Consider the following 13,299-nt stretch of genomic DNA (forward strand, 5'->3'; position numbering starts at 1 on the left):
CAGGAGCTCACCCAGATTGACAAAGAAAAAGAGAGGGATGAAAAGCGAAAGAGTGACTGGCTGTGATAACAAAGGCGACCACAGTGTGGTTTTCGTGGTGGCTCACCGGGTGAAAAAACCGATGACTTGTCAGATCTTGCTGTGCCAGATGTTGTATCCCTACATTAAAAAACCTCTTTACACGTGTGTAGCAGTTCAACCAGCCATCACTGAATTGTGATGGGGCACCCCCATCTAATTCTCTGCGTTTAAAAAAACAAAAATCAACAAAAAAACTGGCAGGTCAGTGGTCAGGGTCAGTTACATAACATTGTTTCTTTTTCTGCACAAGGACACCTGAGTAGATACATGGATAGGTACATGCTCAGATAGATTTTCATATGCTATATCGCTGAGAAATAATGAGCTATTTCCAACACATGACCAGAGGAGAGGTGTCAGAAGAGGAGTCCTTACTCCAAAAGGGCTGAAGAGGCTTTAGTACCTGCCACTACTATGTAAATTGGACCCTCAGAAAGTGAACGAGCCTGCCTATTGTCTCTAATGGCCTCTTGTTAGAAAAACCGCCTACAGTGTGAATTTGACTTTGTATGCACGCTCCAGGGTACGTGCATATGCACTTCCTAGCTTCCCTTAAGTTTACTGCATTCAGCAGGAAACACAATTAGTCCAATCAAAGTGAAAGGAGGGGGTCACGGAGGTGGGGTCGTTTTATGAACATGGGTGGTGAAACGGCAGCATTGTGATGGCAGAGGATATGAGGTGCTGGGCGGCAGCTTTTTGATGTCGAGGAGTCTTTAGCAGGCGTCTGACTCTTGTTAAAGTGGGCCGACGTACAATTAAAGATATATGGCCCGGGACAGCCGTGTGATTTGGATACATTAGCGGATTAGATTTTAAAGGGAGTTGTTTAAAGGATGGCCAGTAAATACTATTCAGCACTAATGTGCGCTCACATGTATGCAGTGAATTAGGTATCGTATGTTAAGCATGTTAATGGAAGTCTATTAAAAACGGATGTTAGGGAGATTAATTGTTGGTCCACAAACTGCTCTCTGTGCAGAAATAAAGAAATAATAAATAATCCCAGATGCTCCCTTTCTCATTTATCTTTTTTCTATGTCTCTTTGTTTTTCTTTTAATCCCACCTTCCCTTTCTCACACATACAGTATGGAGCCTTTATTGAAGGTGCATTTTTAAGGGCTTGTGTATGTTTAGTGAGCTGTCTTGAGAATTCCGCAATTTGACTGCATTATTAAGACAAAATAACATTACTGCTTATATTATATGAAAAAGTGTCAAAGTCAGATTGCTCTGCTTTACCACACTTCTAGTTTCTGACAGTAAAATATGTTAGCAAAGTTGTTTATGGTGTGTGAATGGATTTTTTTATCGTGTTTGTGCCGTAACAGGAGCTGTTGGTTTTACAGGCAGACTTTGGGAAATGTATTCCCCTAATTTTATGCGATTCATGTAGGTAAAAAAAAGCCAAAAAATCCACTTTACGTCTGTTGATCTAAGCCATGTCTTTGCTTAATGTAGATACATTTAACAATGCATCCTTATCTCTCCAATTTAGGTTTCCGTCCAGACTAAGAACCACAAACCAATTTTAACACACACATGCATTTTCACATGTTTTAGTGTTTAGTTTGTGTGCTAGGTGTGAGGACCAGACTGACTTCCATAGGACGTATATAAAGGCAAGGGGGCCAGCTATTTAAAAAATTATTGAATCAGGAAATTCCTCAAACACTCTGGGAGGGGGGTCACTGCAAGGCTTAGCTGACCCTCTGTATCCACCCCTCTCATACCACTGGGTGGACTCAAAAGTGGGCTCACTGGATGTCCCTTAGTCAGCACATGCAGGGGGTGTGGACAAAAGGTCCATTCTGCCAACAATAGGGGGCATTTAGACCGTCACATACCCTGGTGACTCCAAGGGTGGGGATGTTGGGGGTGGTAGAGGAATGGAGAGAAAGAGAGAGGAGATAGGAGAGCTTGGAACTTCAATGGAAAAAGCTACCTATAGAAAAAGGGTCAGTGCTGTGTAAAAGCTAAGCTTACCTATGGGCCAGGTCAAAGGTCAGGGACTAGACACACAGAGGAATCCCTGTGGTAAAGCAGAGATGCAGAGGTAACGGGGGTTGGGCTTAATGACTGAGGGAATGGTGAGCATGGGTCTTAGGACCAGGTTATGCTACAAAAGTAGTTCATACAATGTGTTGTATGACCACTTTGGAAGGAAAAAGTGTTTATAGCTCTTTTAGATGACCACACTCAAAGACAGGATGAGAAGCCGGCTGATAGAGAGAGGTGAGATAATCGTTTAAGTACAGAGCTAATTGTGCACAATTTCAGACAGTCTTTCCTGGAAGGTAGACATAGTATTGTACACATGAAAATACCAGAAACTGACACACCATGAATAAAAAACGGAGTTCAAACCATGCTTACTGTCTCACCACAACACACCTGGCCAATCACTGCTTGAGGAATGTGTGAATGTTGCTTTTGGAAATTGTTGGACACAGCCGTCTCACTTCCGAAGTCAGAAAGGTGTGGTAGGAGGGGGTTTACAAAGCTAGTCAACCATCTGACAAGCACTTCTGATGAAGTATACTGGCGCCTTTAGGCTGATATCAAGTCAACAGTAGTGATGCATCAAAAAACACAATGAAACTATTACGTTGGCACAGTGGGGTCAACAAGTACAGGATCATTTGGCAAAAAGTTGATCTCAACTTTTACTGCAATGCAGTCCAGTGTCATCCGACAAAAAACACTGTGTTGGCTGGTGAAAGCCAAAAACATGAATACCTTTTAGTCTTGTGTGGGGAAGCATTGTGCTTACTCCTCACAAGCTTCAAGACTGAGGAGTTTTAAAGGCATCTAGACTTAAGGAAGGCATCCATCCGCACTGGTCAAAGTTGTTCAGCACAAGCACCAAAAATGTTTTCCCTCTTTCTGTCTGTGTCTCTTTCACTCGCCTCATGCTGTAGACTTCACATTAAGAGGATGCCAGTAATATAAACTAAGTTCTAAGCTATACAAATATTAAATATTCAGGGTCTAGTAAGATATGATACAAAAGATAACTGGCTTTCAATCATTTGCTGTTGAAAATGTCAGTAGGTTGTATAGACTAGGGTCATAAGAGTGACCTAGGGGCTAAGATGTGCACCATATAAACTGCAACTTCTCAGGTTCAAATCCAGCCAGGGACCTTTGTTGCACATCTCCCCCCCTCTCTCTCCCCACATTGTCAGTCTGGCTCTCCATTGTGTACTTTCAATTAAAGGAAAAAAATCCAAAACATAATGTTTGAGGTTGACTCACCACACTGTATCCAACTCTTTCCATACATTTTGGGTCTTGGCGACTGTAAGCCCTCTATCTGGACTCCCTGATTCGTGTTTCCCTTTCTCACCTGTACCCATAAATAAAGCCTCACCATGCAACCCTGTGTGTTCATGACACTGCTTTTTTCAGTCTGACATTATTTAATGAAACACTTGCATGATATTAAAATCAGTGTAAATGCAAATGACGTGTCTGTCTGTTAACCTGTGGTGACTTCAAAGATCAGTTGTCCTTCAATTAAAGCACACAGAAATGCAAGGGGAAAGTAAAAAAGCCACTTTCATTCACATCTAGTGGAGGACTTTTTTCTCTCCATCCACTCACAGCTCCCAGGTGCCCCGTGTGCCCTCCCTTCCCTTTCTCTGGCCCAAATCAAAGGCTGATACTCTAAATGCAATGAATGACATTGATCTTAATCTGTGAGGAGTAAGGGTAATTTCGATGGGTGTGTGTGTGTGTAAGTGGAACAGAGAGAAGGTCAGGGGGTCTGTGGAGAGGGGGAAGATGATCTCTGTGTTCCAGCAGGGCACAAAGCGAGGGCGCGAGCTCCAGGAGCGCTCTCCCTTACAATGCGCCCTGAGGATCGTTAAGTGATTGTGTTACAGAGAACAGGTGAACTGCGTCTCTCCGCCTCGTCTTTTATATTTTCTTCTCTATTATGATTTACAGGGCTATTCTTCTTTCCTGCCACCCCACCATAACTTGTGCTGTTCTTTTGAAGGCAGCCTGCTCGCTGCTATTGTACCTGGTCAGCTTTGAAGTGCCTAAGTCTTAAATGATGATGAGACAAGGAGAGTGCTTTTCTTTAACAGCCAGGGTAAAGGAGGCTCTTGTTTCTGACAGGTGTCTTTTATAGAAGGGAGTGTGCTGCACTGGTGTTTTGTTGGGGATCGGGTTCCACCCTTCCCCATCACCTGCTAATTGAATAACATTAGCTAACCATCTGTGGAGATTTACTGGAACTGACCTCAATGCATTGTTTAGATTACAGATTAGATAAGAATATGTGAAAATGAGTTGTGTAAATGAAGCCCATTGTTCTCAACATGATAAAGACAGAATTGTTTATGGCTTGGTGATGATGAATTATCATTCTATGATTTCATCTTCTTTCGGTACTTGATATGTTTTTCACTGTTGTTTAAAATGGTTTTGAGATCCACTTTCTCTCTCACAATATGATTCCCATATTTGCTGATTTCTGATCTGGTATCTTCAAATCAAATGTTTAAACTGTATACCACACTGTGTGGAACTCACTGAGATTGGCTAAAAAAATGAGTCATCAGCCCGTTGTGACTTACTGGATGTAACTGATAGCTGATTCACTGGATTTCAGTTTCACAAAACTGACAAAAACACAATATGCTTGATTAGGTCTACATCCCTAGTCTTGGTGTCTCAGTTTGAGGTTTCTTACTCCACCCCAATACAGTGGAAGTGAATGTGTTGTGTTGTCTCATTTGTGGTGTTTAAAATCTGCAAAAAATGTCAGAATAAACCACAGACCTCATTGTCAAACAAATGATTTAAAATGACTTTAGCTACTTTTTACTGAATAAAGTAGTCCTATGAAACCTGTGATAGTGTGTACTTTCAGTGAATGGACCCTTTAAATATCGCTTGTGCCCTTGAGCAGGGCACTGTATCCCAATCTCCACCAGAGGCATTTAAAGAGACAAATGGCTCTTTCAGAGTATTGACGCTCCTGTTTTCCAACCACAACTACATTACAATTTGCTCATAGTGAATTGACCTAGTTAAATAAGGTAGTTCAAGGACAGTGTGTCAGTGAAAGCCCACTTCCACTCATGTACACCGCACAGAGTGTGGAAAATCAGGATGATCAGCCACAGCCCTGACAGACTCCATTCATGTGGAAACTAATCACATCAGCTGTTATCTCTTCATTAACTCCAGTCTAAACATTGTATCCCTGTTTGGTGTGTATGTGAAAGAGACACTGCAACAAATGAGAGTATGCATGGACATGCATATATAACAGGGAATGAAGGCATTTTTTGTTTGTTGTGTGTGAGTGTGTATGTGTGTGTATCTCAGCTTTGAATCACTGATTCCTATTACAACCCTGGTGTCGATCTACAGCCAGATAGCAGTAATGTGCAGGCCGCTCTGGGCCACGGCCATCTGGGCTTGGCCAAGGGGGGAGGGCAGGGGGTGTGTGTAGAGGTTGCAGGACAGTATTTGGAGATGGGGGTATGTGATTATGAGGCAGGGTAGAATAAATACACCCTTCCTCCCCTCTATCCGTCCGCCTCAAGCTTGTGGTATGATGGAGAGAGGGGGGACTGAACACACAGCTGTCCTCAGCCATTATCAGTGATGGATGAAGCCACAGCAGAGCATCAATGGCATGCCCAGCGCTCACTCACTCGAATGTGTCAGTGTATTGGTGTGTGTGTGTGTGTGTGTGTGTGTGTGTGTGTGTGTGTGTGTGTCTTATTTAGCTAACTGTGTGTGTGCGAGGGAGACAGAAGAGCAAGGACAGAGCGCGAGAATGTGATGGTGTGCCAGGAATATCCTGATGACGCAAATTAATCGCTTTCAATGTTTTACTCAACAGAATGAGAGGAACAAAAGAGGAAATGCGTGCTCAATACGTTTCCTGTAGTAAATCTTCCTGTTGTGTGATTGGATTTTGAGTGGGTGGTGTCTTATCGGTGCAGCTGTTCCAACTGCCAGACCGTTTTAGCTTCTTTTGACAGCTCTACCTGTAACATGGTGTGACAGCACAGCATATGTCCTTCTGTGGAGAGTAGTTTTAGCTGTAAGGCCCGGGCACACCAGCATGTAGAGAGAATTGCTGCAAATAGTGGATTTGCTAGTAGGAGAAAAAGTAAACCAGCTCAAATGTTTCATCCAACTTTTCATAACTTCGACATGCAAATTTGCCTCACAGACAGAAACCGTTTAACAGTGCTCAGGAAACAGATAGCGGATGGAGGATGCTATCATAGCTTATTAGTAGGAGTGGAATGGTTTGCAAATCAATGGTTTGGTTCATATCACGGTTTTGGGGTCACTGTTTTCAGTTAGGTTTACTTTTTCTTTTTCTTCTTTCTTTTCACTCTAGAAATACCATACATCGGCATAAGATCTATAGCCTGATCATCCACCATTTACAGTGTTTTTTAAAATCAGATATTCTTAAGGACTTCGCTCCTACAGCCATCAGGCTGTCTAATTCTTCAATAATTTACAGAAGAGCTAACATACTAATTGAATGTCCCCTCGGGGATAAATAAAGTACTTTTGAATTTGAATTTGAATTTGAATGTAATCATGCAAAAACTGAAAGAATGAGGCAGTTTGACATTAGGTACATAATTGTAACAATCTTAAAGCTTAAGTGAGATTTTGAAACAGCAAGAGGAGAGAAATTGCTGCATTTAAACATGCTTTTCATTTATTTGGCAAAAAGGTTAACACATGTTTGCCTTCTAGGTAAGAATCTAAACACTTATTCATTGTCAAATCTTAATTAAAAGAATAGGTATTCTTGTCACTAAAATACACACAACCAGCCACTGACTGAAATATATAGGATACATATAAACACCCCCATTGCTTTAGTTATGGCTTTTGCCCTGTCTGACTTCTCACTCAGTGGCTGTTTAAATGCAGGGGAGTGGAAGTTGTTCTTTCCTACTCGAGTCTTTCCTCCTGGTGCTGTCAATTGTCACACTAGGGGCATGTCTCCATAGATGAGCTAACATATTCTAAGTGTTGCCACTAGCATAAGCAACTCATGTTGCACAGTGCTTGCACACAGTTGCAGTTTTATCCACCACGTTTTTTTAACTACTGTCATCATAAGTAACACTAAATCCAAAATAATGCCACACAGGAGAACGAAACAATTCTGCTGGTGATCATCTAACTCCAGGCCTCCTGTGTATTTCCTGCTTGCCATTTCTACAACTGACCTGTTGCACTCAACACTCCATGCCTCCGCCTCGTGCCAAATGATGTTGCACGTGTCATGAAAACCAACCAACCGAACGATACACACGTGCCACGAACTGTGACAAACATACTCGACGGGACAGATTTTTTAAAAGAACCTTTCCACCCCTTCTTATTAGTGATGTTGCATCTCAATTTAACTGGCTACACTGGTCAAGTATAAATTGCTCCAGAAAATAGACGTTGTGAACTTTTTGTTGACTACAGTTCTTCAGCAAGGGATCCTATGATTACTCCCTATGTCACCAAGCCTCTAGCTCTGCCTATGTGTGTGATTGGGCTTTGTACTTGCTTGTGTGTATCAATAAGCAGGTCATTTACTTTGCCAAGAAACTTAAAAAATCCCTACTTAAGTATTTTTCTGCTTTTGAATCAATGTCCTTCAAGGATGTATTGGAGGACAATCGAAAATGCTGTCAAGGCCTGTGAGAAGGAGTTGTAAAATAAGGAATTTGTTTGATGTGTGTGTGTGTTTGGGGGGGCGGGGGGGTTGTTAAATCAAATCCAATGATGTTCTCCACTCCCAGTCCACCAATTAAAGTAATCAATGCCACGCCTGAGTTACCACAGCATCATGGTCTGTGAGCTGATCATCAGGCCTTCATTCGTATCAGCCTGTGGCTTGTGAATACTATTACCTTACCCTTACAAGCCATAAAGCCATTGTCCCTCCAAATCTAATTCTTCCATAATTAACCTTGTGTGTAATCCTGAGAGCTTGCTGACGGATGTCCAAAATGCTAACTCAATCCCCAGCCAAGGTTTGCCTGATTAGATTAGTGTGCACTGACTCATATTTGCACAATGCCGTTGTCTGACTCAACAGCTGTCAAACACAAGAGATGGGTATAAGCCACCAATTAAATATGCTAATATATTTTATCCTCTTATATAGGCAAAGAACGGGTGAAGGGGCTGGATTGGGGCTAGTCAATCATCCTAATTTGCCACATTTTCTTCAGTAATTAAAAGCTTCACTTCGTCAGGTCAACCTCAGCTTGTCAGCACTCACTCTTCAGGAACAGTAACAACTGAAAGGAGAAGGGCAGTAGATGTGGAGTGAGCTGGTTTTAGCCAATCTAATAAGAGTGATTTGCATCTGTGTTGGGTCTGAGCACAGAAACAGACTAGTGCTATTAAAATTGAGACTGGTGGTTCTGTCTGGAGCTCACTGATCCATCAGAGACAAGTGACAGCTAGGCAGACAAGCCTGTAATGGAGTGGTCATGGACCAAAGACACCAGAGAATACACTCACACAAAGGCATGAAAATACTGCAGCTAGTAGAGAAGATGACGTACAGAGGGATAAAAAAAATCCAACAAGGAACAATCAGATATTCCACTTGCTACATAACGGTTATATTCACAGTAAATCATATACATGAACACTCTCTAAAAGAAACAGAACCATTAGTAACAGTCGCTTTGTCTTATACACATCTATGATCTATTGTTTAAAATCCTTTTCACAGGTCTAGATATGCCACCTACTGACCTCCCTGTCTCTCCCTCTCCCAGTGGTGTGCAGATGAGTGCTGGTCCAACTGATAATGACGGGGGGATATTGAAAGACGAGTAACCCTGCCGTTTCCCTCTCTCTACGATTCATTAACCCAATTTCCACTGAGCTCTGTCCCACATGTGTCAGCGAGGTGCCTGCTGAGGATTCTGCTGCCCCGCCCGGCCCCATCCTCTGCCCCGTCGCACTCCAGCATGCTATCAAACTGACAGATAACTGTCGAGGAGCGAGGTCACCCCCGAAGTGTCAATAACCTTTCTATATATGCTCTTAAGGCTTAAGATTGCCCAGTCTGATCGATCCTTTGCTCTCCAAGGTTCAAGGATTAAAATTTGTAGTGTTTTGTAATCATCTTGAGTAGATAGTTCCTTCAGATTTACAGGGTAGAAAGCCTGGAGATAGTCAGATTTAGATCTTATCTAATATCAGCTATGAGGCATTAGTAGGTAAGATAATAAGGTGGAGTCAAGCCTAAGCTGATATCACTGTAACAAGCTGTTCTGAGTTGTATCTTGTTGATCAACAGCAGGAACATGCAACTGAAATTAAAAGAAGTTTAAATATTCTTTTTTTAAATTATAACTTATTCATAATGATTAGTAAATGTTAATAGCCTGCGGGATAATACAAAGCTTTATTAGATACTAAACTATTTGGATTAGTGTCGGATTTAGACCTTTTTTTATTTTAAGTATGTTTCATTCACAGTTACAATTTGCAAGATCAATACAATCATCTCCAGTAGAGATGAAAAAAACCAAACAATATTCCTCAGACTTAAAGGCTCATGGAAGAGCTAGAATGGAAGAAAATAAGTTGTGGTATAAGTTGCAGTTTTAACTTAATTCATTAATATTCATATAAGTTGCCATGCTGTCTCAGGTGTGTATTTCACAGCAGCTTTGAATGTGATTCACCTAATCGGTGCATCAAATTTCCTACATTTCAAGGAGAACTTGAGAGTGAAACAGCAGCATGTTTCTTAGTTGGGGTGGGGAAGCAGCTTGCTGAACATGCAAAATGTGCCCAACCGCTTCCACTACCTCAGTACATCCCCCCCCCCCCCCTCCAATTCAGGCCTTGTACAAACCCCCCAGGGCATGCAAAGAGGGATTTGCAGTGTACACAGTCATCACTGAGGCTTCAGTGGTGCCTGAGAGGGTCAGTGGATGAATGAATGTATGAATGCACTGACCGGGCTGTTAGGGTTGACCAAGATATTATTCACTTGTAATATCTGTTGTTTTCTGTTGGAAACATCTTCCTCTAGTCTCAACACTGTGACACAGTAGTCAGTAATAAAGGTAAATGAGCTACTGACTCTTGTCTGTTGGCATCATAAATTGAACAACTCCCCAAAACAAAAGAAACCTGTGGTTACTGAATGACTGTTAATTTTTTTTATTTACTTGAAGTGGCCCTATCACGTCATATAAACTGGTCTTATACTGTATGTTATGCACTTCACGACTTTAAAGATTAATATTATCCATGCTGTGAAGTATCCCAAACAACAATCTGTTTAATGGGTTTACCCTGATCAGCCTTTCATCCACTTTTTCCCATTGGTCACTGTCAACCCTTCTAGCAAGCATAAAGGTCAAGGGTCAGACCTGTCTACCCTCACCAGTTATCAAACACAGCACTGATTCAGCCCCCAGTCGACACCACACGACCATTAAATCCGCCATTACATCACCAGGAGCATGGAAATCACCAAGAACCTTCAGATACTCACACAAATACACATTATCTGCTTTTTTTTCTTTTCTAATCTTCAAGGCGACATGCTGGCTGATAAAAGTAGAATGGACCTTTGTAGTATAGTTTTGAAAAATGTAGTAGCTGAACGTGGCCCCATCCAAACACAAACTCATTGATTGGTAACGTAAACCACCAGGGAGTCTGCTTAGGCCTGAGGTGACATGGTACTCCGCAATTAGCCCTCAATCAATATGTTTCTCATTGAGACATCAGTGCAGGACAGTTTACCAGCAGTGCTGAAGGTGCAGGCAGAGGATGGTTTAGTTTAGTCTAATTTGGTTTACAGGCAGACGGTGTTTATTGGACCAGAAAACCATTTGTTATCTGTTTCCTCTGGAGGAGCGGTCATGAATCAGTCTTGATGCATATGTACAAACACAGAAGCGCCCCGGTGATTACTCCAAATAAACACACACACAATGGGATAAGTACACATATACACGTGCTCATACACATAAACACACACACACACACACACACACACACACACACACACACACACACACACACACACACACACACACACACACACACACACACACACACACAGACACACACACACACACACACACACACACACACACACACACATACACATACACAGAGGGGAAGAAAGAGGAGACTCGTATACACACAAACTGGTACACAGACACATACACTTGCCTGAAAAGAACAGTAATCACAGTAACACAGAGGATAGTTTGAGTTGTACATGAGGCCACTTCATTAATATGCCCCTGCTGAAAGTGTGAATCTCAATATTTACAATGAGCCAGCTTGTTTATACTGACCACAATTCATGCTTTCTCTTGTAGTTCACTCATATGCAACAAGGATTATGTGTAGCAGTGATGCAATGCCAATACTGGTACTTATATAAATTGTGCAGTAACAGAACATTTAGTAACAGCAGGCAGTAACTAACATGTGGCTGAAAGGTCACAGGCTCCACACTGATGACAAGTCATTTTTCCTTCCATGTCAAACTAAATGTGATGAATCAAGCCTGAGTACATTTATGTGACCAAGTCCATAGATGGTGTACGTAGTTGTAGTGAAGCAAACACCTTAAATGGTTTATTCACTAAAGTCACAAAAAAGCTGTTGTTTTCTTTGCGCTGGTTTTGAAATATCAGTCTCTGAGATTTCTGCCTCCACCCCAGTAAAATTAACAAGAATGAACTTGCTTGTTGTGCTCACGCCACTTAAAAAAAAAAAAAAACAATAAAAAATTTATAGCAATGTTTCCAGAAACCATGTTGTGGTTAGCGATGGCTGTGAACAGTTACTCTGCCAAAGAAATAGTCCCTAGGACAACTGTTGACAGCATGCTCTGAGAAATATCCAGAGTGTTTATTTAACATTGCTTGTGGGAAAACACATTGCTGTTGAATTCTGCAAGCACTACAAACAAAAATCTATTCACCTCCATTGTTGTTGGGTGGAGGAAAATGGATGGAAATGAAGTGGAAGTGAAGTTTTGTGTCTGCTTTTCCCGAAACACTAGATCACTTCCAGAACATGCTGTCAACAGCTTTCACTGGGACTGTTTGTTTGGTAGAAGGTAGTGTCAAAGAAAACTTTTCACGATGAAGTCTGTGGATTATACATCAAGGTGTTGTCAATTCTTTAGATGATGTGTGATTGGCAAATATTCAACTCCATTGTTTTTGGATGCCTGAAGAAATCTCAACGGTAGATATCTTAGACAAACAGCACTTAAAACCAAAACTTTGTAGCTAGATACCATTAAAGCTTGATTAGGAGATATTCTTCCATCTATCCATCAATGGACATGTTCCTAAAATAATAACTGTATATGTTGTGGTTTGCGCAATTTGTTTCACGGCCTCTAACCTGTTTTCTCTAAAGCTCTTTGTAACTACTGCTTTGAAACCTGCTATATAAATTGCTCACTGACAGCTGAGTGTATCTCTAAACTCAGGGCGTGTAACATGCTGATTGAAATGGCTGTTGATATTCAAACATTAAACCCTAGAAACTAATAGACATACTTTCACACTTTCACACAACGGTGTGGCGAGTTCGGGCTGGTTGAGGACATGCTTGTGCCGTCAACTGTTAGATGTCATTTTGTGTAGGAGCTCAGGCGCTGACAGGCACATTGCAAGGACACTTGGCACAGCAGGCTCATTGCTAGAAACTTGCCTCGAAAACAATGACTTCAAAGAAACACGCAAGTTGCATAAGAGTGATCGACGCCTGCTCGACAACTCTAGCCAAGATCAATATAAACTGAGGATGTGCCAGGGGAAGGGAGGAATGAGGGGTTGTCCGCACAGATATATAAATGTAAGAATGTGCATTTCATGATGACTAAAGGGTATACTGGCTGGATTTGTTTGAATAATTAGTGCTTTACAGAGACTTTTCCTATTCTTTATTTCCCTCATTGCTCTTCTCTCTTCTCCTGTCCCCTATCTTATTCATTGCCTTTCTCTTGCTTTTTATCTCTGTCTTCTCTCTTTCTCTCTTTTTCCCCTCTCTCCTTCACTTTTGCTTTCTTTTTCTAGGTGCTGTTGTGTAGCCAAGGCCGTTTTTTTCCTCAGAACACGCTCTTGAAAGGCTATTCATGGATTCTTCAATGAAACCCTATTACATTTGTGTGTGTGTGAGAGAGAGTAAGAGAGAGAGAGAGAGAG

The sequence above is a fragment of the Scomber scombrus genome, chromosome 17, assembly GCF_963691925.1.
Source record: "Scomber scombrus chromosome 17, fScoSco1.1, whole genome shotgun sequence".
NCBI lineage: Eukaryota > Metazoa > Chordata > Actinopteri > Scombriformes > Scombridae > Scomber > Scomber scombrus.